Raw genomic sequence first — 26,903 nt, forward strand, 5'->3', positions numbered from 1 at the left:
CAATTCAATGATGAAAACACAAGATAAGCAATGGGAATGGGACGAAGTGGCTGCTTGACACACCACTTGGATCTCCCACTGAGACATGTCAGCGGTCTTGGGGCACAGTGCTAAAAGTCAAATTTCAGAAATCGAAGCTTCAGCAATAGCACATTGAGAGAAAATATTATGCTTTAACTTGTAGCTTCTAGAGCTGCTGTTTTCCTCTCACTTCTGTCTACCTGATATATGCAGGTGTTTCATTCATTCATTCATTCATTCATTCATTCATTTCCTGAGCATCTACTATGTGCCAAACACTATTTTGTTCCTTGAGGCACAGCAGTAAATAAAACAAGACAGTTCTTGACCTCTCTTGTGGACTTTACAACCTAGTATAAATAGCGTCAGACTCTGTTCATCCCGTGCAGAAAACAAGCATGGTGTGATGGGGAGAGAGGAGTACGAGAAGCCGTCAGGCAGCATGCTCGTGAAGAGTTCCTTGAGGAAGCCACCCTCAAGTTTATGGCAAGGAATGGAGGACAGCATTCCAGGTGGAAGTGACAACAGATGCCAAAGCCTTGGGGATTAGTCAAACATCTGAGCCTGAAGAACAGACCTGGGAAGCGAGCTGGAGAGCTCCAACAATCTGAGCCATTAGGGATGAAGCCAGGAGCTACGGTCGCATCCCTGGGGCCGACAGGGAGGGAATGGGGGTTTTACGCAGGACGGTGCCATGGCAACTTTGAGGGCTGAACAGATAAATAACTAAGTCTACAAAGACAGTTTATAAAGAAAGCTCAAGAATTGCACACTTGCCCTATTGTCTGTGCCTTTTCAAGTCCCACAGACCTTTCTTCCGCCGTGCCTTGCTCCACTGTGACTCCCACCACACACACACACCCCTTTTTACAGTGGCGACAGATGTCATGGAAGCCTCCCCAAAGCCATACACCTGGTAGAAAAGAGGGGGCTGGAGAGCAGCTGAGGTGGGAGGGGCCCTGGAGGGGCTTCTGTGGTGCTGGAAAGCATCTTTCTGGGATGTTTCCATTCCTCTTGCTTCCCCACTCTGCTCAACACACCCTTTCTGCGTTTCAGAGACTAACAGAGAAACCTTCTGACACACAATTGAGAATTCAGGCATGGAGAAAACCTGACTCTAATGCTCTTCAAATGTAAGATTCTGTGACAAGTGACATCTCAACGGACTCCAGGGTTGAGCTTCGTCTGGGGGTAGGGAGACTGACATGTGCTCTGGGGTTAGGAGGTACATCTTAGGGATCTCATCACCCAAGTGGGGGAGCTCATCTATTCCTTTTGCTGGGGGCTTGGTTCAGCTGTACAGGTTGCAAGGTTGGACCCGTGTCCTGATCCAACTCCCACCAATTCATCACTCTGAGTGTCTGTTTCTCACCTAAAGGAAAAGTTCCTATCACATATGATAACTCAGATCGCTCCAACTTCAGTCCTCTGTAATTCTAAGACGGTATGAGTAAACAACGCTTTCTTCTACCCTTACACTGAAGTTCATTAATTTCATTGATTGAACACTGATATTTCAGGCCCTCTGGCAGATGCTGTGCTAGGTGTTAGGCTGTGGAGAGAAAGAAGACACAGTATTTCCTATAGCAAATCAGCTAGAGGAGAGGAAGGGTTATCACAAGCTAAGTATTTAAATCAGTGTGACATTCAGGGTGTATATTACTCGGCGATGGGGAATCACAGAGACCTATGAACCTACTTTGTCCATTCAGGCTAGCCTGGGTCAAACACTCATACAGGAATAGGACTTTTAAGAAAGAATAGAGTGTCTGGGCAGGATGCAGAAGAATGGAGAGAAAAGTCACATACAGCCTTTGAGCTCAGAGCTTGCTGGAGGTCTAGCAAGGGTTAGAGTGTTAGGGAGAGTGACAAGAGTATGTGCCATGCCTGGATGTCATCCCATTGCTGTGCCTGCCTACTTCCTTCCCACAACACACAACAAACTTTTACTTTGAAGCCATGAAACAACCAGGGAAGGAAAAGTAACTTCCTGCAATTATTCTAGATATTCGTCTATGGGATGTCTTCTAATCTAAGTGCTTGGAATGAAATTTAGATGACTGCCCATCTAAATTACATATTCCACAGCTTCTTACCCTTGCCATCTTGCAGAATGGCGTACACACAATCACAGCAAGTTTCCCAGCCGTATGTCCACAGCTGATTGCCCAGGTAACCTTGGTGCACACCAGTCTCCTGCCCATTGCACACTGGTGCCTAACAGCTGGATTTGAGGCTCCTTCCAGCATCTTCCATGCCCTTGGTTTTTTCTCATACAGTGCCGGTACAGCAGTTTGCTGTGGGAAAGAGAACTTCCTGCCAAGAACACGGACTGATTTTTCATAGGTGTTGTTGCTACCGTCTTATTCTAGGGAAGGCTGGAGCTCTAAAATTAAATCCCATTTAAATATTACCAATTTCTAATGTGAATACACCAGGGCCAAACAAAGTAAATGGATGTCTATTTTTGCATCCCTAACTGTTCTAATAATTACTTAAGAAGACATCAGCTGGCCCTCACACTTTGGGGAAATGTATGGGAATAGATGACAGCTCATTTCCACACCACCTTACGCTACTTCTGATAGGACACAATGCAGCACTGCTGAAATCAGGGATGCCTCTGCTAGACCCTGGCCTGGTCTGATGCATTAAAACTTGGTACCTCAGTCTCTTAAAACTTGTTACAAATGCAAAGGACTGGGCAGATGTCCTGAGTGCCAGCTTGTGGTATAATAGCCCTGTGTATTATATTATTGTTTATCATCGAAGTTTAAGAATAATTAGATTCCACACCGGCCTTCCCCCATCTCTATTTGACTGGATGAAATCACCTAGGCAATTGGCATGTTCCTCTGGGCGCATCTACGAGAGGATTTCTAGAGTGGACTGACTGAAGTAGAAGATATGTTCTTAGTGTGGGGGCCCTTATCAAGGGTGGGTCAGATATAGAGAGGTCCAAGGAAGCAGCAGTTGGGAGGACCTGCCTTCCTTCCCTTTTTCCGGGTGAGTGTGTCTATCACAGCCATGCGACCCTCTGTTGACTTCAGACTTTGCCTCTAACACGGATTCTCTAACAGTGGCTCTTCGGGGAACTTCCATACTTTCTGGTTTGGGACTGGTTTGAAGCCCAAGGTTCATGGACTGAACAACTCCTGGGTTCTTTACTTCTGCAGCAAGCAGACAGACATTGTTGGGCTACTCAGCATCTATTAGATGAGTGAGCCAATCTAACAGTTTATAGTAGCAATTTACTACTCATGTCCTATTTATCATGTACCACTAGAGAACCCTGCCTAATATACTCCCCCATGGAGCGAGATATCCCAGCCAAAGAAGACAAACTCAGAGACTGTCTGCTGCTGTGGACTGTCTACCTGACTGTACCATTCCATGGGACCCCTCACCTTAGAACCCACCAACAACCAGCCCAGAGTTTTCTAGAGCAGAAGGGTGGCAAGCTCTTCTGAAGATCCCTAGAAACAAGGTTGTTCGTCTGACTTTCTGACCATTGTTTCCCCTGTCCCTCCCACCCCCACCCCTTTTCATTCTCTTTAAGTCTCAAAAGTACTCTGTCAATTCCCACTAAGAAGTTTAGATCAATGGAAAACTGTTAAAATCAATTAAAATGTAATCGAGAACAACTTTGCTTCTGTTGATAATTTGTGGGGAGTGGTAGACATCCCCCTAAGTTGTTCATATTTAAATTTTATGCAAGACACTATCTAGCCCCCTGGTTTCTACTTTCCACTGCCTTCTCTGTAGGGGTGATTCTCAACCCTAGCCTTGTAGCTGACTCACCAGGCCAGCTTCACACACCCACCATGCTGCCTGCATCCTGTCTCCAGGGAGCCTCTTTTCACTGGCTTGCAGCGCTGCTGCCTGCTCCCTAGGAGATCCAGATGTAAGACCAGAACCAAAGCCAATGGCACACAGGAGTACAAGGAAGCCTGGCAGTGACTTTGATGGGCCAACTAGGAGCAATTCAATATCAAGAAACTAATATATCTTAGAAAATACACAGTACAGGTGCGATCACATTACACACAACAAGGAGACATGAAAATATACTGTGCCAATAGGAGAAGGTTGTCTTTGCAAGCCTTCATTGTCTAGGTACAAGCAACAGCTGAGAATCGGGGGTTTTCTTTTTAACGTCTTGCGAGCCACTTAAGAAAAGCATTCTTCAGTGCTGGAGCTCTGGTGGCTTAGTACTAAAAAGTTCGAGAACTGTTTGCTGACATTTTGTATTTCCAAAGATTTGGGGACAGTTAACCCAAGGGACTGTACATCTCCCATGCTCCAACAAAGTAATGGCCAGTCCCTGGAGCAGCTTACGCTGTTTGAAGATACTAGGGAGCATCTTCCACCTGGCTGAGTTCTGAGTAAGGAAATTTTCCGTAAGGTCTAGCATTAAGAACACATTGTCAGGGTGTAGTTCATTTTGGTATTGCTGTTATGGTTTTTTTTCATTGCTATAACCATTCTGCTTAATTTTATCTTCTGTCCATCATTTCTTCTGCTGGGTCCACATACAAAGGGAAGAGAGCTGGAGGTGTTTTATACTGTTACTCTGTTTTCCTAATTCTTAGCCTTATCAGACATTTCCTAGGGAGGAATATGACTATAAGGTTTGCTGACTGGGAGTTCTTCTTCTTCTTCTTCTTCTTCTTCTTCTTCTTCTTCTTCTTCTTCTTCTTCTTCTTCTTCTTCTTCTTCTTCTTCTTCTTCTTTTTCTCCTCCTTCTCCTTCTCCTCCTCCTCCTCCTCCTTCTCCTCCTCTTCCTCCTCCTCCTCTTTCTCCTCCTCCTCTTCCTCTTCTTTTTTTAGTTTGGGCCACTTTGAGACGACTTGATGTCTTTTAACTGTTTAGTGGTTTTGGCAGCTCCAGTAGGAAAATAGTGCATCTGGCATTGAGGACTTAGGAAGACATAAAGGTTCAGCAAAACTGTTACTCTTCTCCACCAAATGGCCTGCCTGATGCTGACCATTCTCAAGTGTCCCTTCGTATTTTTTAACGAGATCTGGCCCTGTGGCCCTGTGGCTCATTGGGATATGCTGAGGTAAATTACAAAAGCCATCTCGGCATTTCCCCAGAGCCAAGCAGATCAAAGAAGAAGCCACTGTGGTTGACTGCCCTTCAGCTTTGGCACGAAAGAGCATTTGCTGTGACAGTGAGTGGTCTTCTATGCTGGACAGCTACCCAGTGCCTGCATCATGTTTACCTGACTACAGTAACTCATGAGCTCTGTAATGCATGACAAACAGAGAGGCTTTCAAAGTACGGCTAATTACAAGGACATTAGTGCAGTAGATAAGCTATCTAAACACAAAGGAGCCTTCCAGGACAGAGAGCAGAGGGCTGACAAGAATGTACTGCTAAATACAGGCTGTATAGCCTAGCCCATCGTCTTGGTAATACTAATAATATATCTATAATCTATGTTTGAATGCCAAAAACAATCCAATAATTCTGCAAACTTCTTTGCAACCTTAAGAAAACATCTCTTTGGTTCCAACTGGCTGATCCTTAAACCACAAGAAAAAGATCTATTTCAGCTATGCTTTTGGTCTTTTCCTGGCCTGTTCCATGCTTCTAACTATGCACAGACAGCAGTACTTGGATAAAGGGGACTCTGGTTGCTTGGGCTTGAAGTTCATATTCAATAATAACAGTCTCTAGGTCACGGCAGATCACAGATGACAACCTGGGACAGAAGATACGAATGAAAACAAACGGGATTTTTGTTCAGAGAATTGTAACTCAGACTGGGACCGTTTATTCGATTTGCTTTTTAGGAGCCCACGTCCTCAGTTCTCCTGGAGCTAGCCTTTCCTCTCAGTGTGTGGCATGTTTTCCAAGCAGTAGGACGAGAAATGTTACAACACATGACTCTCTAATGCAAGGCAGATGTAACTCCAGGAATTAAGCTAAATATCCATAGCTCTGGAAAGATCTGGGCTTAAGAGATACATAGGGAGGATTCTGAGGCTTTTAAAAGGCCAGACAGCCCTCCCCTTCGATCAGGGAAGGATAGCAGAGATCCAGGAGACCTGGATGTAAGGACTCTAGCAAGATGCCACCTTAATGGGTAAAGCATCTGTTCTGAGGGCATTTTTGTTTAAGAAGCTGGACTGCAGGTTCACTGTAAGAATTATTATAATGTGTCACCTCGTGTTCAAGAAAACAGGGATCATAAATGTCACATGTGGACACCTCCTCACAACTCCAGAGTGTCAGCTGTCACCGTCTTGAACCCCCTCACTCTTCTGCACTGACATTTCCTGGCTTGTCTGATGACTTCACACCCAGAAAAATCCCACTCGAGGCAAGAAATAGATAACCGCTAGCTTTGCCCGGGCATGCCACACATGAAGCTCCTCAGGTACCGGAGGCTAAGACAGGCGCTCGAAACGAATAATTGATTCCCGGGTGTGTTTGTTGGTGTTAGGGGTGGGGGGTGGGGGACGGGGTGCTGTTTCAGCCACTTCCTGTGTCTGGTTTCAACACTCCAGTGCCATGCTGTGAATGGTTTACACTAGAGAAGGGTATCCTTGGGCTGTGCTAAGGAGATTCATCTAACTCAGATCTCAGGAGAGAGGTCAAGGGTGATGCAAACCTGCTGCCTCTGAAGTCACTTTGACCTCTCATCTCATTGAGTTTTAGATATTTCCCATCTTCTCATGTTTCTCTTTTTAGGGTTTATTTGGCCATGACAACATGGGCAAAAGGAAAACTCCACTAAGGAAATTCGCTCCAGAACTAACAAGGGAGCCACAGAGAGCATCTGTCTCAGAGACCCAGAACTGTGGGTAATCAGAAATTCCAGAGAGAAGGGCAGTTTTCCACGCTCCATCGAAACACACACACACACACACACACACACACACACACACACACACACTCATCTCGTTGCTCCTAAAGAGCTAGTTTGTGTAATTAAGATGCAGAGAAATACAAGCTAACTTGCTTTAGCCTCTGCCTAAGTCTGTAGCTTTGGCTGCAAGGGGAGACTAGAACCCCCGAAGTTCAGTTTTCTTGAGAGACCTGAAGCTGGTTTCCTCTCAGTGCTACTGGAAAAAAAAATCAGAATAAATGTTACTTCCACGTTGAGTGGAGAGGATTAACAGAATAAACACTCAGCCCAGTGCACAGCACCCAGTTAGTACTATAAACACTACTTAGTCTTCTTTCTAACATTATTAATGACATTTGGCCAAAATACGCCAATGAAGTATTGGCAGATCTGGGTATAGAGGGGAAGAGGTGCAGAGTGTCATTCAATGCCCCTATCTGGCCCTCTCCTGAGGGTGACGGTGGTGGGGGACCTGTGGCTTTGTGTCCTAGTTGTGACTGGGGTGGCTGGCCAAGTGCGTGCCCAGTGGCACGGAGAGGCCTCAGAGCAGTATTTGCAACTGCGTGGCAGTGAGTGACAGTCAGTCATCTGCCAACAGGATGCTTAGTAAAATCCAGAAAGACTTGCTCTCGAAATGATGCCTCGTCTCAACTCTGGCCCAGTCAGACAGAGAATGCTGCTTCAGTCACCGCTGCATTTAGGCAAACAAGGTGACCCGGAGCGACTGCCGGAACTTGCCTGACACTGTAAGGTTGGGAACATCTTCGCTTGTGGTAATTGCTGCCTTAGAGGGAAAGTGAGTCACAGGAGAAGGCACCAGAGAGTCATGGTCACAGTCACAGTCATTAGAGGCTTGGGACAAATTTAGGCTCCTGCTGAATGACCAACTTCTTGAGGGGTTAGGTGTATTTTTATCTGCAGGCACGTCCCAGAGTAGGCATTTAATGAATGTTTATTGAACAGAATGGAAAACTCTTCACATAGTGGCTCTAGTTTATTTAGCCAAAGTGAATCATTATTTCACATTCTATTGAGAACTAGAATATGGTACCAACCCATGATTTCTGGATAGTGTGTGCTTTGGTGAGATGCACGCCCTGTTTATGGGCCGGCAGGTGTGCCACTGGGGACCTAGGATGAGGGTTTCTTCTGCCTTCGCTGCAGAAGTGTGCACAGGTGCTGTGCAAAACAAGCCCCTTGCTTGTCTCCAGTGTGCTTGTTCTCCTTGTCCAGCATTTCATTAGCGAAGGCTGTATCCAGTTTGGCCACTGGTTGTTATACAACCCAGTGGGATGGGTAATCGCCTCATTGTTTAGTTCTAATCCAGGAGAAGAAGAAGGGAAGAGAGAAGGTCGAGCATACACAGATGTGTGCTGGCGGGGATTGTACAGTGATAATGGAGACCGTTTGCTAGCATGTCACTCCTTTCTTTGTGGCTCAGCCAAATTCCCGGCAGCAGGCCTTTCTGCGAGGAGAGCTGCACCTCGAGGGCCTTCTACTCATGCCCTGTGACTGGTCTAAGGTTGTCACCCAGGTCCCCAGGAAGGTGGGTGCTTGAATGACTTTTGTTTTAACCCTTTCTTCTCACAGAACTGATTTCTGCACTTCCAAAATAAAGCTTTAGGGTTCCTTTGGGGGCAGGGAATAAAAAACAAAAATGCAGAAAAAAAAATGAAAAGTCAAACAAAATCTCAACAAAGTTACAGAGTCTTACAACCAAAAGAACGATGCATGCCTAAGCCTATTTATTTTGCCTACATTGGCCCTGAGAAGACTTACTTCAACAGACACACGAGGTGGGCTTCACACAGAGAATTGTGTTGAAGATTCTTGGTGTCCTTGTGTCTGTCAAGTTGAAAGACCCAAGGGATTCCACCTTTCTCTATTCACTTCTCAAACCCATCACAGCATTTATGTAAATCAAGTCCCTTGTTTAGATTCACAGAGCATAGCAGCACTATTTCCAGTGGCTCAGCCATTGTGACCACCAGCATCACCACCATGACCATCCCAGCATCACCACCATGATCATCACAGCATCACCACCATGATCATCGCAGCATCACCACCATGATCATCACAGCATGACCACCACAATCATCCCAGCATCACCACCATATCATTCCAGCATCGCCACCACGATCATCCCAGCATGACCACCATGACCATCCCAGCATCACCACCATGACCATCCCAGCATCACCACCACCAACTCCAACACTTCTTGACCATCACCATCCATTCACCACCACTGTGTTATCTAATACCAGTTATCAACACGCCAGGACATAGAATCACCTAGGAGACAAGTCTTTAAACTTGCCTTTGGGGATTATCAAGGTTAGGTTAGTTGAGGTGAGGAAATCTGCCTACTGTGGGTGGCATCATTCCACTGGTTAGGATCCCAGGCCGCACAAAGAGAAGACAATCTGAGCATAAGCATTCATCTCCCTCTCCTTCCTGATTAAAAAGACAAGGGGACCAGCTGCCTCATGCGCCTGCCACCAGGACTTCTCTTCCCTGAGGGACCATATCCTGAAACTGTAAGGCAAAGTCAACCCTTCCCACCTTAAGTTGCTAATGTCTGCTGTTTTGTTACAACCATGAGAAATATAGCGAAGACAACTACCACCTAACCAACATTGCCACTTCAACCACTTTGCCATCACTATTTCTGATGTCACCATCAATAGCTCCAACACTGTTGCAACCATCATTATCTCCCCCAAAGTTAAGAAGCCTTTGGAGCTATCCAAGTCTGATAAAGGGTTCCCCATGGTCTACTGTTAAACCAGAGTCCTAGGAGAGAGTCAACTCCTGAGCTCAGTTAGCTGTTCCCAGAATGCTTCAGTGTATTGTTCAGGTCCATATAGGTCCCAGATCGAGTGGTGAATCAAGCAAGGTACAAGAAATAAACTTTCTTATTTCCTATACATTCCATTAGTTTATTTTCCAGCTTCTTTCTAGAAGTTGCTTTTTTTTTACTACATCTCCTCCTCTCCCTTCCCATCTCCTTCCCTCCCTTTCTCTACTCCCTTCTTTCCTTTCAAACAAACACATATTTTATGACAATTTTCAGTTTAGACCTTAATAAACTTCAGAATTATCTTAAAAAGTAGGCATAATTTCTACAATAGAGTTACAATATATCTATAAAATAAAAGCAAAAATACTGCAAAAAACAAATGAGAAACTATGTACCTGGTTTCTCAAAAATGAGGCAGGGCCTTGCCTTTTCCTGATGCAATTGTTAAATATGTGTGCAGTTTTTACAGGTCATTGTGAGGTTTTTCCTAGCTGAAGACAAGTAGAATTAGCACTTAGGATCCTGCAGAGAGGAAATCTCTCTGAATCTTCCCCTCGTCCTCCAGAATATAAAAGTTCCACGGAAGTAATTGGCTCCCACTTGAGATAGGGGAGCTAACATCCTGAGAGTAAAGGCCAGGCCCTTCAAGCTTCATGTGTGTAGTGGCTAGCCAGGTGCCCCGAAAAGAGGCCCTGGGCTCTCCTTTCTTGTCTTTTGTTCTTTCTGGTCACTACAAAGAGTGACCAGAACTTGGGCATGAATTGGGACTTGTTGGAAGATAGGACAGGGAAGGGACAGAGGTCCCACAGAGAGTCACTAAAGGCCCACAGCTTCATTATATAGGTGTGAGAGTCAATGTTAAGCAGTGCGGTGTGATAGCATGTTAGGTGCTTCCCTGGCATTAACTGTTGTTTGCAAGCAGGTACTTCTAACACTACGAGTGATAAACAATAAAGCCGGGCTTCCTATGTAAAAATACTACAGCTCTTCTGAGGTCAGCGATCCCCCATTTTACAGAAGTAGAAGCTCAGGCTGACTGAGTGACAGCCACTCGCAGCCATGCCACACCCTGCTCCCACATCTGACCAATGCCAAGGCACAAAGGTTGCTGCAGACCATTGAATTCTGTTTCTGTAATATGGGTAATGGATACCTTGTATTTTATACATTTTTCTTTTCTTAAACTTACCCGGTTTCTAAACAAACAAAAATACGTAGGACAGGTGTCTAGAACACTGTGATAGTTCCACTTCTCTGTCATGAGTCTTTCCTTGAAGGAGCCCTGAGAACAAATGCCCTCCCTTCTCACCAAAATGCTCCAGCCACCAGAAATAGCGCATGGGAGGATCCAGTATTCTGAGAGGAATGGTAGCCACGGAAGACTGGTGACTTAGAAAGGTTCCATTGCTCTTCACTGAGAATGCTATAGAAATTAGAACATAGTTATTTCTTTTACTCCTACAATTTTTTAAACAAAATTCCTTCTCTGTGTCCATCAAGAGAAACCACAGGCAAGATGGGAGCTACTTGCCCTGTGCTAGGGATGTGACTCTCTGTTGATTGGCTTTTTGGGTGTGAAGACGAAGCCAGAGGCCGGAGCCAAGCATGGTCTGTTAATATTTCCATTCATGGACATGCAATAGCGAACCATTTCATACATTTGCAGGAAAGCATCAAAGACAATATCTTTGTTGTGCTTAATCAGAACCAGAGTAGAATTCCAGGAGACAAGAATAGAAATTCATCCTAATGATTTCATTTTTAGTCCAAAACATACAGTTTTCCCCACTCTGTTTGTCACTTTCTAAAACAAGAAACCACCAAGCAGAGAGAAACATGAAGATATCGGATGGCAAACGGCAGAGCAGAAGAGGGATCAATCTGGATGCTGAGTTTACTCCCTGGGTTCGTGGGAAACACTCAGTTAGAAGTCAACTGTCCAGGCTTTGTGCTCTCCACAGCTGAGACCACCTTTAACAGAAGTAAATCCCACAAAAGAAACATCCAGTGCCCAGCAAGATGGTTTTTCAAGGAAGATGTAGATGCTTTGATTCTTAGCAGGTGGAATACTCTTTTCCAAAAAGAATAAGAAGCTCATACCTTGAAAAACAATAGGCTGCTTAATGGAAGGGAGTTGCCTCCTTGTGATTTGCCCTATTGGATTGAGTGGGTGGCTTTATATAGAGATCCCATTGCTAAGCACACAGCAAACCGCTGGTGCTCATTGTAAGCATTTGTCTTGTAAAGTCTGGAAGTTCAGCTAGTCCCACCAGCTTGCTGCCTCTAGAACCCCTCTAAAGGAGATGTGGTAATGATCTTCTTTCGGAGTCTCAGGAACAGTAAATACCAAGGCAACAAGCAGAAGGCTCTTTAGCAGTGAGAAATGGTTATCACCTACGGAGTAATAATGCCATTTTGGCAGTCACTTCAGAAGGGCACACACTGGTCGTTAATCATACCGCTTGGCCCTGCCTCACAAGCGCCATGGGAAATCTGACTAATGCTGGCAGTGGAAGTGACCCTGCCCCTGGTACTGGATCTGCTGATTTTAATTAGTGGTCAAATTGGGGCTGATCCCAGATCAGGGATAGAGAGAGAGTTGCCCATCTCATTTCCCATCAGCTTGGAGCCTGGCGAGTGTAGTGGTGAGAATGGATGAGTCCCGATTGGATGGAATCAGATCAACCTGGCACTCGGTATTTGGCCTACCCTTGGGAAATACGAAGTCATCATAGGAGGAAACTGAAGAATCAGGAAGAGGAGGACAAAGCTACAGTAAGAGGTAATCGAGAGCTCTGGGATGCTGCTCCTTCAGGGAAGTGTGAGCATACGCCTGTGAATATGAGTTTGGATCCACAGCACCATGTCAAAATCTGGGTGAGTAATTGCATGTGCCTAAAGTCCTAGTGCTGCGGAAGTACAGACAGGAAGGCCTCTGGGATTTGCTGGACAGTCAGGCTAGCCAACCAGCGAACTCCACGGTCAGTGAGAGAGCCAGGCTAATCAACCAGCGAACTCCACGGTCAGTGAGAGAGCCAGGCTAGCCAACCAGCAAACTCCACGATCAGAGAGAGAGCCAGGCTAGTCAACCAGCCAACTCCACGATCAGAGAGAGAGCCAGGCTAGTCAACCAGCAAACTCCAGGGTCAGCAAGATAGCCTGTCTCAAAATATAAGGTAGAGAACAACTGATGAAGGCCTCTGACATCAATCTCTGGACTCTGCACATTTGTGTAGATATACATGTACATCTACACACACACACACACACACACACACACACACACACACACACACACACACGGAGCAATTAAAAAAGGAACAACATCAAGGGCAGTGAGGAGAGGCCGAAGAGAGTGGCTAACTCAAAAGAAGGATGGAGAGCAAGATCCAAAGGTGGAGAGGCCAGGCGAGAAGGAAGAAGACTGTCCTGAAAGAGCCACCGGGGAAATCTAGAGCACGTTACAGGCTGAGAGAAGGTTTTGAAGATGAGATGGAGAAACAGCCCCACAAACTACAAGCAGATCCACGCTCCTTAGCCTGTGTTGGGGAGGTGGGATTTCTAAATGTCCCTAGATAAAAGACCCAAAGAACAGATGATCACAGTCATTCATAACAAGTAACAGCTCTACCAACAACACCAAGTCTCATTGAATCAGCTTCTGGTAACCTTACAAGACAGTCTTGGTGATGTTTCAATGAACAGTCTATCACAGTGTGCATCCTGCTGAGAAAAACCCAAATCTGAGCCCAAACTCAGTGATAGCATTGCCTTCGCAGACTGATTTCATCACACAGGTTAGGGGCAAGGCCACACTGCAGACACACAGCAAATCCAACATAAAAAGCCCTTCATCCCAAGGCCTCCAGGCTGGATGAGCCAGACTGGCCCTGAAAATAAATGAGATTGTATGACCTCACCATTATCAGCTTCAGAGAGAATGCTCTGGAAAGCAATCAAGAGCGGAAAGGACAAAAGGACATCAGGGGAACTGGGGTTTCCCACTGATGTTCGGGTCCAGCTGGAGCTGGTTACAGTGTAAACTTTGTTTAATCAAATCCACTGTCATTAATAAAACTCAAAACCAAATCCAAACAGAGATAGATGAGGATGTACTTGGATTTCACATTGGGTTTGCATCACTGTTCCGCCAGGTGACATCCATAAATCTGGGATGCAGCCTGCCGGAGCTGGGGCTGCAGAGAGGCCATCTCGGGAACCTTTCGCCATTTCTCTGAGCCACTGCCATTTCCAGGTCCTTGTCGCTCCCACTCAGGGCTGAGAGAAGCACAGGATCTTCTCAAGACCCCTCTTCTTCCTTCGCAGAGCAATGAATGTTAATGGTCAACCAGGAAATTGAGACCACTGAAAGGCACCTTGGGACAAACATGGCTGTAATTGGGGATGTTATATATTTAGCAAAGCTGTCCACAAGGCAGGGGAGAAGAACTTCTCTCCAGTGTTGCAGGAGACACATCTGGGATGAGCAGGCAGAACTAAAAGAGAGGCAGGTGCTACCTCAACCCCATTGACATTCAGCTAAGAGACCGGGCCATAGATGAGGGACTTCCAGTTCTGAGTAGTGAATGCCTTTATGTGATGGATAAAGGTAATAGCTCTGTTTATAGAATCAATCTTCTGTGCCCATAGCCTACATGGAATCATAAAGAATAAACATGGGGAGGGGAAGAGGAAAGAAAGGAGAAGGAGGGATGGGGAAAAAGGAGGGAGAGAGGGAAAGGGACAGAAAATGAATATCATTCTATCAAATGCTGAAGAGAGAGACTTGCGTACACAAATACACATTATTCATACAATACAGCCTTCCATTGCAGTTGGTTCCCATTAACCCTTCATCCTGCCTGATATTGTAATTAATGATTTGCGTGTTTTAGACAACATGGCCTCTTTTGAAGCCAACTGGTGCTCAACTGAAGAATACGATCCTTTCCCATAATGGAGATAAAATGAACAGGTTGGATTTACAATGCTGTGCCCCAGGCCTGGACCCTGTGAAGGGCGTGCAAGTGAACTGTGACTGCATTTCACAGCCCTCTTATGGTCTGACTTTGAATGCAGCCCTGCCACACTCCGTGGGATGGGGCTACTAGAGATGTCCTGCTGCCATGGAGGATGGACAGAAACAACATCTGGATGGACAGCAGAGACTGCTGTGTGTGTGGGGGGGGGAAATCCAATAGTCTACAGACAGCCACCTCTGCACTCAAGGAAGAATACTTCATTTTGCTAAGTAGATCTGCTCACTGACTGCCTTGTAAGCTCATAGCCTAACAATTAGTGACCCTCATTGTGAAAATGGTATAATAAACCTAAATTTAGACAGATGGAGATGCATATGGAAAAGATGGACGTGGAGAAAACAGTTAATAGTTATTAAAAAATCTGGAAGGGAATAAAGTTAATAGTTGAATTAAAGGACTATGTGTTAATTTGTATTGCTTATGCTTTTCCATCTTTCATAAATAATGTGTTGTAATATTCCAAAATAATATAATGATTTTATAATAAAGGCAATATCTTTTAAAATAATTTCCTAATTTCATGTTAAGTTGTAGAACGCTCATGACTTTTTACCTGCTAGCCATCTCTGAGATATTTTCCATCATAGGAAAAAGTTTCACTCCATTTTCTTTCTTTCCCCACTAGAAAATTTCAGTCGCAGGAAGCAGACACTAACCCTTCACAGGATAGTTAGTTACTTCGTGGAGAATCTTTTTCACGAGCGTCTGTGCAGTCGTTAGACATGGAACCTGTGAGACCAGCAAGCACACAGGGACACTCGCAATCTAGCAAAGAGTCAAGAGCATGGAGGAGAATATGTGTGAAATCATGGCAGTCAAGGAAATCACACACACATAGGAGCCGGGCCTGGAAGGCGGTGGGTAAACTAAAGCAGTTGTACTGAGTGTGGGAGCTCGGGATGAGCCCCGCCCTCCACCACCCTCCACCCCTGCCTCTTTCTCCAAGTGGCTAGTAATGTGGTTATAATGCCTTCATAATGAAAATAAGGTTTGTAAGCCTTTCCATATGTCTTCTCTCTGGGTACCCAGCCTCCGGACTACACCAAAACTGTTTCCACCTTTAGACTTCTCCCCGTGGTGCCTAGCTGGGGCTGCTTCATTCTGCAAAGGCTCAGACAGTCTTGCTGAGGAAGTAACCAGGTCTATTGGAGGACTTAAGATGGGTTTGGGTGGCAGACGGTACATGTGCGTCTGTTTAGGCAAGTTACAATCTTATTGCAGAATGAGTCATTGAAGAATGGTTGCAACGTGCGTATTCATCCCTCATATTAGAACGTTCTTGAGTGCATGAGTGGAAAGGGCTGTGGGTCCAGGCTCTCATTCATCTACTGCTGGCTTATGCTGTTCTGTTCTCCAAAGCGCACATAAGGCTTGGATATAATATTAGCTCCTACAGATCTGTTCTATAGAAGGGAAAATTGGAAATAAACCACCAAGACATTTGTAGAGCATAGAATTCGGCTGTGTTCATTCCAGACATGAGGGCAAAGGCTGGAGGGAGAGAGAATGGTCACTGGAGGAGGAGGAGGAAGGGAGCGGAGGAAGGGAGCCCGGGTACTCAATGCCTTCTATTTCCCAGGTATCGTTCTAGGACATTTCTTTTAGGTCCTGGCTCACTAATGCTCACCATGGCTGTGGAGCAGGCACCTTTCATACAGATTGGGAGAATAGATAACTTGTCCCAAGCCACAAAGACTAGAAAGAGAGATTCACCTTGTTCTAAAGCATCCATTCTCACAGCACAAACCACTGGCTCATCCATGGAATGCAGACATCACACTATTGGTCTAGAACAAACTTTAATTATCAGGATTTCTTTTGTGATTCTCAGTCAAGAGAGGTTTCCCTCACCTCTTCCCACCCCAGGGAACATTTTTCAGTGTCCAAAGACTTTCATACCAGCAAGCAGGTAGCTGGGGAGCTGGAGGCATCTAGTGGGGAGCGACTCGGGATACTACAGCCTTCCTCTAACACCCAGAGAGTCTTTTACTATAGAGAACCATCTGACCCCACAAGTCAGTAGCACAGATAATATGAATGCCATATTGCCATTTCATAAGGGAACCCAATGGAAACTATCCTTCTCTTAATTCACTTTCTTATTCACTTAGGAAATTAAGCTTTTGCGGCTGTGAAGAATTTTCAAGTCATTAAAGCAACAGAGGTGCTTAATGGCTGTACAATTAGTAACCGCCCAGCATATATAAATCAAATAAATGTGCATAAAATCTGGATGACAATGCCAAGTTCAAATCTGAAATTTATGTAGGGAGTTTACAGTGAAATTGCCAGTAAGAAATTAACAAGTCCCCAAGTGTTCCCAATTGTGGCTAACCCTAATCTGTACCAAATTCTACCATGAGTAACTAAATGTTCACTTGATTCCAGGATGCTCATATGTAAAATCAGAAGCTTGGCTATTCTCTGCTTACAAGGTCAAGTTTGACTATGTGCTCTAAGTTGCAGCCCTTTAGCTGTGTCGGGGCAGAGAGCAATTGCTTCTGTTTGCTGTGACTTGTCCTTAGGAGGGGCAGTGGCACACTTACTTTGTTACTCCTATGACATTAAGATGATTCTGGAAAAGCAGAGCTGATGAAGTAATTACTCATAATTCTGTGGTCCACCATAGTATTGCAGACACAGGACTGTAGCAATATTTGAGAAAGATTCTTATCATCTCAAAACTTAAAATAGAACATTCTGTTTAGTAATTTAATCTTGCATCAACCAATAGGTATCCATTAGCCATCCTATTGTGTAGCTATTCCATGCTAAGAACCTGAGGGAATGAAGAGCAAGTACAGGTATGAGCCTTGCCCTTAGGAATAAACGTCATGGAGGTGGGTAAGAAAAGGGCATAGGAATTGTTAGCAAACCCCTTAGGTTGTAAATTAATGGGTCAGAAAAGCCTGTACAGTATGCTAGTGTGGCTACTGTCTAAATGGTCCTCTCTCCCCTTACACTAACAGCTACCAGCAAGCCAGGACTTTGGCATTTCCCTCTTATTTGTCTTGCTGTCTAGGTAGGATTTGACCTGTAGAAGCGAAGAAATGTCCATGTAATATGCCAATGGATGAACAACAGAAAGTGGGCACCACAGGAGGTCTGCCCAGGGTTTCCCATGCTAGGAATATTAAAGAAGAGTTTTGGTGAAGCAAAGGTTCTGCTAAGATTTTCATCTGAAGCATCCTCCACAAAGGCTCACATGTTGAAGACTTGCTTCCTAATGGGCAGGCTCAGTCACTGCGAGGCGACTGAACTCCGAGAGCTCCGCCTCCATGAATGCATTAACCCATAAACAGAATTACAGCTTGATGGCACTGTTAGGAGGCTATAGAAAGTTCTGGAGGCAGAACTTAGTTGGAAGCAGTTGGTCACCAGAGGCATGGTCTTGAAGGTTAAGGCTTGTCTCTGATCCCTTCTGGCTTCCTGGCTACCTCATCCTCCACATACTGTCACCTCCATGACAGCTTTGCCTTGGAATTCATTCTTGACTTCTTGAAATCATGCTTCCCTGCAAGCTGTTCATGCTGGGTATTTGTCACAGAAATAAAAGGGTCGCTAACACTAGCTCCATAGTCAAACGCATTTAGGAGCTCCTGGGTTAGGGATGGTTTTCATTGCTCAGAGCCTCCCATACACCAGCTGGCACTGGCCTCTCCAACATTTCATTTACTTGGAGTCAGACTTATTTCTTTAGGGGGGGTCAACTTTTTTATTGATGAAAACTTGGAAGTTCTTGCTTGAACCAATACCTCAAGAAATTTGCTTTGACGGTAATCTAAATCATCCAAGAAAATGACTCTTTGCATTGACCAGAGCTGGAGAAAAAGAGACCTGTACACTAAATTGTAATCTGGGATTTTCTGGAGAGAAGGAGACCGCCTATCCCTCTCAGCAGGTCAGTACGAAGAACGGACCCGGGTGCTTTTCCTGGCTCACTTAAGTAGCTTTGGTACGTGCCTTCTTTGTGGTTTAGAGAGCTCTGCTTTGGCCTGTTGGAACAATTTGAGTCCTTGGTGCATATTTTTAAAAACTCTGGACAAGTCTTTTCTTAATATTCTCACTGGGCTTGTAGTTTTGTCTTTTAAATGTCGTTTGCCCTAAACCACTCAATTGGACTTGATGAGTTCTCAGCAGACCACTGGCTCCTGACTCCTCTGGTGATCCAAGACAACTGCAGTTTGTCACTCTGTAATTCTGCACTTGCTTTGACTCTGGTGGGCTTCTTGGCAGTTTCCAGTGGTCAGGGTCAGGAGTGGGCAGCGACCCACTTAGTAAAAGCAAAACTCCCCATCATATCAAGCTTCTTTACCTTATTCAACCTCTCTCTCTCCCCTCTGTCTCTGTCTCTGTGTGTGTGTCTGTCTGTCTGTCTCTCTCTCTGTTTCTCTGTCTCTGTCTTTTAGTTTCTTCTTTCTTCCTTCCTTCCTTCCTTTCTTCCTTCCTTCCTTCCTTCCTCCTTTCTTTCTTTCTTTCTTTCTTTCTTTAAAAATCAGTTTTTGAGACAAGTCTTCGATGTGCTAGAGAGTTTGTATTAAAAGACAAATAAGTCCCCGAATAAGTAATTGTGACCTGGGAGTTAAAGACTTTCTATTGTCGCCAGGAGAAAATATAAACAGACGGTGACACATTTTGTGAATGATTTCTCTTTAAGTATTTGAGCCTGAAAAAAGGAGTTGAATACAGAGCTAAGTCATATTTTTTTTACAAGAAGCCGTGATTTTAAGATAAATTTGTTAAATGAACCGAGTGCACTGTGTTGTGTTCGATCTTCACTCACAATCCTGCGTCCTGTGTAACCCTCCTCCCCTCAAAGGAACCAATTAACTGAGAACACCTCATTATATTGCAGTCTTCCCAACACCAGATGTGGGTCCCAAGGATGGCACTGCGGGAACCCCTACCCATCACACAAACAGATGGGCATGAGCCCAAAGTCAAGGGACCCAGTCGTCCGACTCTTGTGTAGAGCAGCCGAAGTGGACAGGAGCAGAACTCTGCATGTCTCTGACTCACTGTGGTTCGTCTACGTGGCTCTGAGGCAGACAAACGACACAAACTTCCCTCTGTGACAGACCCTTTGACCTTGGCGGCTCAGACCCAGTCAACTCTTTGGTCACATTGGCTTCTGTCTCTTTCCCCAGAGCTTGGCTGTGTGCGCTCAGGCCCAGCTAAAGGTCACTGCAGACAACCGCGCCTAATGGTGCAACACAGCCGCCTCCCACATTTTCAGTCACACGACGGCTATTTGTGCTGTTCCTCTGCTGAAGAACTGTGCCCACGTTCTAATGGAACCCAGGTAAAATCTTTAAAAATTTACCCTTGCGTATAATTCTTCTCTCCGATGGTGTGTGTCCTGACTGGTTTTATGTCAACTTGACACAAGCTAGAGTCATCTGAAAGAAGGAAAACTCATTTGAGAAAATAGGTTCATAAAATCCAGTTGTAGGACATTTTATTAACTAGTGAGTGATGGAGGAGGGTCCAGCCCATTGTGGTGGTGTCATCCCTGGGCTTCTGGTCCTGGGTTCTACAAAAAAGCAGGCTGAGCAAGCCATGGAGAACAAGTCAGTAAGCAGCACCCTCCATGGCCTCTGCACCAGCTCCTGCTTGCAGGTTCCTGCCCTGTTTGAGTTCCTGTCCTGACTTCCTTCACTGACTAACTATGATGTGAAAGTGTAAGCAAAAGACACCATTTCCTCCCCATGCTGCTTTGGTCAGTGTTTCTTTGCAGCCATAGTAACCCAAAGCGCACCAGACTGAAACCACACGATTTGTGGCTGATACTTGACAACCGTTTCATATAATCCAATACTCATGTAAGGAGCACCTGTTGTCCTGCGGGTGCACCAAGCTTGATGCTGCAGGGATTACAGGGGTTCATAACAACCCACCTAAGCGGGGCATTTGCTAAGCACAACCACCCAAGTGAATTATGACAGGCGGTAGATTGCTGACTCGTGCTTACAGCATTTCCATACTAAGCACCTACTATGTGCCAAGGCATTCTCCTAGAGATGAGATACAGGTGTGGACAGGACAAAGAATTCTCTGCTCTCAAACACTAGCAAACAACGCAAAGCAGTAGAGAGCAAAATGTCAGCTGGTGACACGGTTGGAAAAGGCCAAGTATAGGAAGCATTTTAGAATTACAAACTGGAATAGTGCCAATCCGGTCTTTCTGTGCAGTAATGGTTGCAAGGAGGCCTGAGTGGAGTTCTGAGAGGAAGCGAAGGCAGTGGCTGAGAACCACAGACATTCCTCTATGGCCCAGGCAGCGTTGTCAGAGGTCAGATGTGATGGGCAAGTGTAATTGGCTCTTACAGGGTGCTGTAGTCCTGGGTGAGTCTGGACTTTATTATGGAAGAGGTAAGGAAGCCCTGGAGAAGGTATTGAGCAAGAACGAGGCGCAGCCTGGAATGTTTGAAAGGGAGTGCTCCAGTTGAGCACGTGGAAAGGGGAGCGAAGGGTGACTGAAGCAGCTCCCAGCTCCTGCAGTCATCAGAGTGGGCAGTGACTGCAGTCTGGTGAAGAAGAGCGCATTGCTCATGGGAGATGCTGGAGGAAGAAGGTCAGTGGGAGGTTCTGATGGACTGTGATGTGCAGCGATGAAACATTGAGGGGAACGAGAGACTCAAGTGTTCCAGCATCTCGCTAGATGGAGGGCACATTCACCGAGGTGGAAATCACTGGGGAAGGAGCAGGGTGGAGAGGCAGAATCGAGAGCTAGGGTTGGGCATGCTAAATTCAAAAGCTTACACACTCACACACCTACATTTGAGATAGTTCGTGTTGGACATACAAGTGTGAGGAGAATTCAGCTAATGCAGAAATTTAGAGTTAAAGAAGAAGTCAAGGGCTGTAAATATAAGTGAGAGAAATAAGTGCACACTATTAATTTTATCTGGGGTAAGAAGCCTGAAGGATGAGTTCACTGGGGCTCACTGGGTAATTCCTTTCTCATGTTTTCATCTGTAAGTTAAAGTACACAAATCTCCCCTCCCGAAAATTCCCACACCCCTCCTGTACCCTCCCTGGTAAGTCTCTGGAAATGTTTTGCGGACAAGGTCTCTGTTATTTAGCTTCTAATTTACACCTTTCAGCATCTACTTGGCACATCAGGGGACTGATCAAGCCATTATCAAGTGCCTGCAGTAGGCCCAGGGGTGAGCTACTGCCTGTGTGACATTATGAGATCATCTCAGAAGTCAACGGCATTATAGATTAGCCAGGAGCAAGGCCATCTGTCAGAGTGGAAAGAGGGAGAAGCATCAAGGACTGAGGCCAGCCACATCTTTGCTTCCTTGTGACATTGGGGCAATGTGTCTGTAAAATGACCTGGGATGATTATTAAGGTTCTTTCCAGTCCTTACTACCTGCCGTGCCATCTTTAGCATGACTTGGAGGGTAGCTGAGAAGAGAGCTAACAGCTGGCAGAAGCTAGAGGACCTTGGCTGGGCCCCGGATGCTTTCGTTTATTTTGCATTCACATCTATCTCATAGACTCAGAGAATAAGACAATTGAAGCCCCCACCATGGCACCTTCTTTCACACATTGCTTAGGGAGTAAATGCTGACCATGCAAGCATGAGGACCTAAGTTCGGATCTTCAGAACACAAGTAAAGCTAAATGACGTAGCGGGCATCTCTAGTCCACTGCTTCTGCAACAAGATGAGAGATGGAGACAGGGGACTCTCCAGTAGACTCCTGGCAGGCACAGCAGTGACCAGCAAGACAGCCTGTCTCAATACCCATGGTTTTCTTCAGACCTCCACAAGCAAGCTGTGGTATGTGCATGCTGGTACTCAACTCACAGAGGGGTAGGCACACACACACACACCATACAACACATCATATACCCATATTTTAAAAAATTACATCTTGATGCTATCTTTGAAAGAGATATTAAAAACAAAACATGTATTGAATACACAATACACACATATATCTACAGAGAAAGACAGAAAAAAGGCCGAAATGATAGTTTTTTCCAGTTTCTAATATACTTTAGTTGCTATGGTAAATATTTTAAATGCATTATCTGGATTGGTGCTCACAATAGGCCTGAGTTGTTTTTCACAAAAAAGGAAACTAATGAATTTCCTTATGTAAATCTCCAATTCTAATCAATTAGTAAATTTACTCTAACAACCTTTTACCCAGATACTGTACTTTCAATTTAGGAAAAGAAAAAAAAATCAAAACAATCTAGATTAAAATGTAAAATTTGGAGCTACTGAACTAATTTGTTACTTCTCTAACATTTTAAGATAAAAATATTCTTGTAATTAAGTTGAAACACTAGAATAAAATATCTTATATATTCCTGCACAACCTCAGAATGTTTTATGGATAAATTACATATTTGATGGTTAAATATAAATTCTTCCATTAGTCTTATTGTCTTTCATTCCAATGCCATATTGATTTTTCTTCCAATACCTGCTATACAGAGATAACTAATATTAGCATTTATGACACATTCTTCCAGAATTACCTATCATGTTCAAGTTTTTATTCAGTAATCACCCTTTATTGGTTTTAAGACACCCACCTTCTGCCTCATACCCTGAAACATTGGTAATGCTGAATCCTCTACATACTATGCTCTCCCTGTTTTTTCATAACTATAAAAATGTTTAACATAAATTAAGTCGGTAGGAGACTAACAATAGCCAAAAATACAATAGAAAGCTATAATAATATACTGTGATTAATGACATTCTCTCTCTCCCCCACTGCATTCACGCTTCTTGCGATGCTAGGCACAAGGTCTGCATGATGCAATGAAAGATGAAGTGAGCTAGGTGTTGTGACATCACATCAAACGTCTCTGTACTTAATATACTCCTGGCAGCACCTCAGCAGTAATCGATAATCAATTCAGTTAGCAGGTGACAAACAGGTAGGGTAGTCCATATAGTGGGAATACAGCGGGCAAACAAGATGAGTAATATCCTAGCAGGATGGAGCAGGATTTTTGTCAAGCTACTCAGAACAGCATGCAATTTACAACCAAGCTGTTTATTTCTGGAATTTTCCATTGAATACTTTCAGACTGTGGTTGACCACAGATAACTGAGACTGTGGAAAGTGAAACTAGATCAAGGGGCAAAGGTGCCACTTCAGCTATCTACAAGTGTTCTCTTTGACAGAGGTCTTGCCCCTCAGACTACGCACAGAGAAGGGAAGAAGGCCTTTCTTCCGTGTACTTCCTTGGTTAAAACAAAACAAAACAAAACAAAACACGGCTGTCAGAGCATTTGAAGGTGGAGGCAAAGTTTTTGACATTTTCTGGTGGGGCTTGCATGGAGCCACCATCTGTTTGTAGGGCAGTTCTGAGTGTCGTGCATCTGATTTCAATAAGCTAGAAGAAGAGTTCCATCCTCCAGCGCATTAGCGGGAGACACATCTGCTCTGTCTCTGGCTGCAGAAGCCAAGAGAAAGCTGGTCTTGTGGAGCCTGTGGTCCAACCTGACAACCGAAGACAGTAGCTGCTGTTGGATCCTCTCCAATCCCCCTGGAGGTCACGTTTTGACCCTGCGCCTTTGGGAGCATGGAAGCCAGGCTAGTATTGTGCTTTATCATTAGCCGTGTTGTCTTGATCAGAAAAAAAAAAAAAAGAAAAGAAAAGAAAGAAAGTCTGGACACAGAATTCTCAAGTCTGGAATTCCTCCCACACATGGAAAACAAGACTCAGTCAAGGAAACAATGCCGCTGGTGTTTGTCACCCACGCGTTTCACATTTTGGGATCTGACCACAGAGAATAATTTGCTCTTTATCAGCGTGATCCTCACCTGGAAGTGATAAGGAGTCATTGCTAAGCCCCAGCCCAGGGATGCCAGCCAGGTGGCTATGCGGCAAGGAAGAAAACATTCTGGCGCTCTCTGTAACCAGAGATGCATCCCTGGCCCTGGCAGGCGGCCCCCATTTACTGTAATGTTTGGATAATTATCAGCAATAAGATGTTTTATTGAACAATATTTGGACAACGAAGACTGTAAACTAAACAAGCTAATTATTTCAATGTCAATAAGGGAAGCACCCCTTTGTCTTCAGACCACAAACGCTTCAGCTGTCCCTAGGCAATATTGTAAAGCTGGTAACAAGAGTGCTTTTTTTCTCCCCAAGGGCTGCCCTCCTCCTGATAGGAGTGTGAACTCAAGTTATTCTCTGGCCAGCAGGAGCTCCTAAGGTCAGGATCACACAGAATCATGCTGTGGATTAGAGAGGCCCTTTCCTCAGGCAGGTGCAGTCCAGGCCAGGGGCACAGTTTGGAGAGCGCATTCTCTCTTGTCCCCTTGACTCCATGCCTTGACAGTTCGCACAACCACGATCCATAATGGGATTCTACTCTGTCTCTCCAATATTATGAATTGGACAGTACTTTCCCTCCAACCCATCTTGCTCGCTTCTTGTGTCTGGATCAGGAACCTCAAAAGAGTGCACGTTGCTCTAAGAGGCGGGGATGTCTGTGGATCTCAGGGTAGGGTCACAAAAGGATGCTTCAGGGCATTGTGGTGGACCATCAGCACAGTGCAGCAGAGAGGGAGCCTGGGACAGTGGGGTGATCTTCCTGTTTGTTGGTCTGGGTGCCTGGCTCACTGCACACGCTGTGCCATCTCTTTTCCTACAGACTCCCAGCTCTCTGGACACGCTGTCTTCCTTGTCTCCTTCAAGAGCACAGAACCCTCGAAGAGCAGCCATCATCTCTTCTAATCCCTAAGCCACCCTTGCAGATCACCTGCTGCCCCCCTTGCTCACCCAACAGCTGCTGTGTTGGGGAGACTTTCTCCCCCCCTCTACCCTGAAGCACGAAGACTCATGGTTCATGACCTGAAGAGATCACCTTCAAGACCAGGTGTTAGGAGCTGGAGAGCGCTGCCGTGACCACTCTCTGAGTTTGCTCAAGTGGAAGCCTACTGGAGACGCACAAGGCAACAACCAAGTTCTAACATATGCACATGCGTGCACACATGTATGCACACATACTTGTACACATAGGCACACACATGCATGCATGTGTACACACACACACACACACATAGACATACACACATCTTATAGGTACCACATCCCTTTGAAATAAAGGCATTGCAGCTGTGAAACTTGTACCTCCTGGGTGAGGTACCATCCTCACTTCCCGAGAATCTTCATTAAGAACCCGAAATCTGCTTTTTCTTTGGGGAACTCCCTCCACAACACTGTGATGATAGTGGGTGTGCACAGGTGGCAGATTCTGTTGATTTCAAACTGTGTTATCACACGTGCTCTAACCTGCAGCACCCACTCACCCGGGGCAGCTACTTGTGCCAAGGGACAACATGGCAAGCACCAGCTGGGCCGTCTCCTGTCCTGTGTCCTTAGCTGGGCTCCCAGCCCTGACTCGTGTGCCTCAGAAGCCCATGTCATGTTAAAGAACAATGTCGGCCGCGCAGCCGTAGCCAGGCCCAAATTCCTCAGGGGTCACAGCCAGACTTGGGATCTGCCTGGCTGAGTGTCTCACGCCGTGCTGGGTAGGCGTGGGTGATTGATAAATATCATTAGATGGCCAGGGGTGACAAGACCACAAGAACAGGCTCTTTCTTAGCAGCTCACTGCAAACACATTAGGGTGTCCTGGACGCTAGAAGCAGCCGGATGGCCCAGGGTCTGAAGTAAACAGCCCCAAGGCCAAAGGCACTTGTTGGTGAGAACAAGCTCCTGGTAGTTTCGGCAGGAGGGAGCTCAGGCCTTTGGCATAAAGGGCAGTGTCTGTACTGCCTATGGGCAGGAAGCTGGTAGCTATGAGACCTGTGGAGTATTGGTAAAGCCCCTTTCTGAGCTCAGAGGAGGAGGGGCTGTGACATCTGCAGCTTTCTGTGATGTAAGCACATCCGCTGCAGCCAATTGCAGGTTACCATGCGACCTCGCAGAGCCCGGAGATGGTGGAGCAGATCACGGTGGAGCTGCTGTGGGTCTGTGTGTGAGCCTCATGACAGCACTCCGTGACAGAACATTTCCCGGGTGAGGAAGGAGGATTTCCCTTCATCCTCGGGGCAGCCGTCTTCCGCCTCCTTCTGCCCACCTTCGGATCTTAGATGAGTCTGCTGCCGTCAGAAGGGTCACGTTGGATTTCTGTGTGGCACTGATCATGAATTGCCTTCTAGACTGGTGTCCAAACCCAATAGGAGT

At 45.4% G+C, this 26,903-nt stretch overlaps 1 protein-coding gene across 1 annotated transcript in view; it reads right to left on the reverse strand.

Annotated features, from left to right (window-relative positions):
• Positions 1-26,903, reverse strand: part of Ngf (nerve growth factor) — a 51,419-nt gene that overhangs the window by 6,855 nt on the left and 17,661 nt on the right. The gene's annotated exons all lie outside the window — the stretch shown is intronic.

Source organism: Myodes glareolus, chromosome 17 (assembly GCF_982192425.1).
Source record: "Myodes glareolus chromosome 17, mMyoGla1.1, whole genome shotgun sequence".
Lineage (NCBI taxonomy): Eukaryota > Metazoa > Chordata > Mammalia > Rodentia > Cricetidae > Myodes > Myodes glareolus.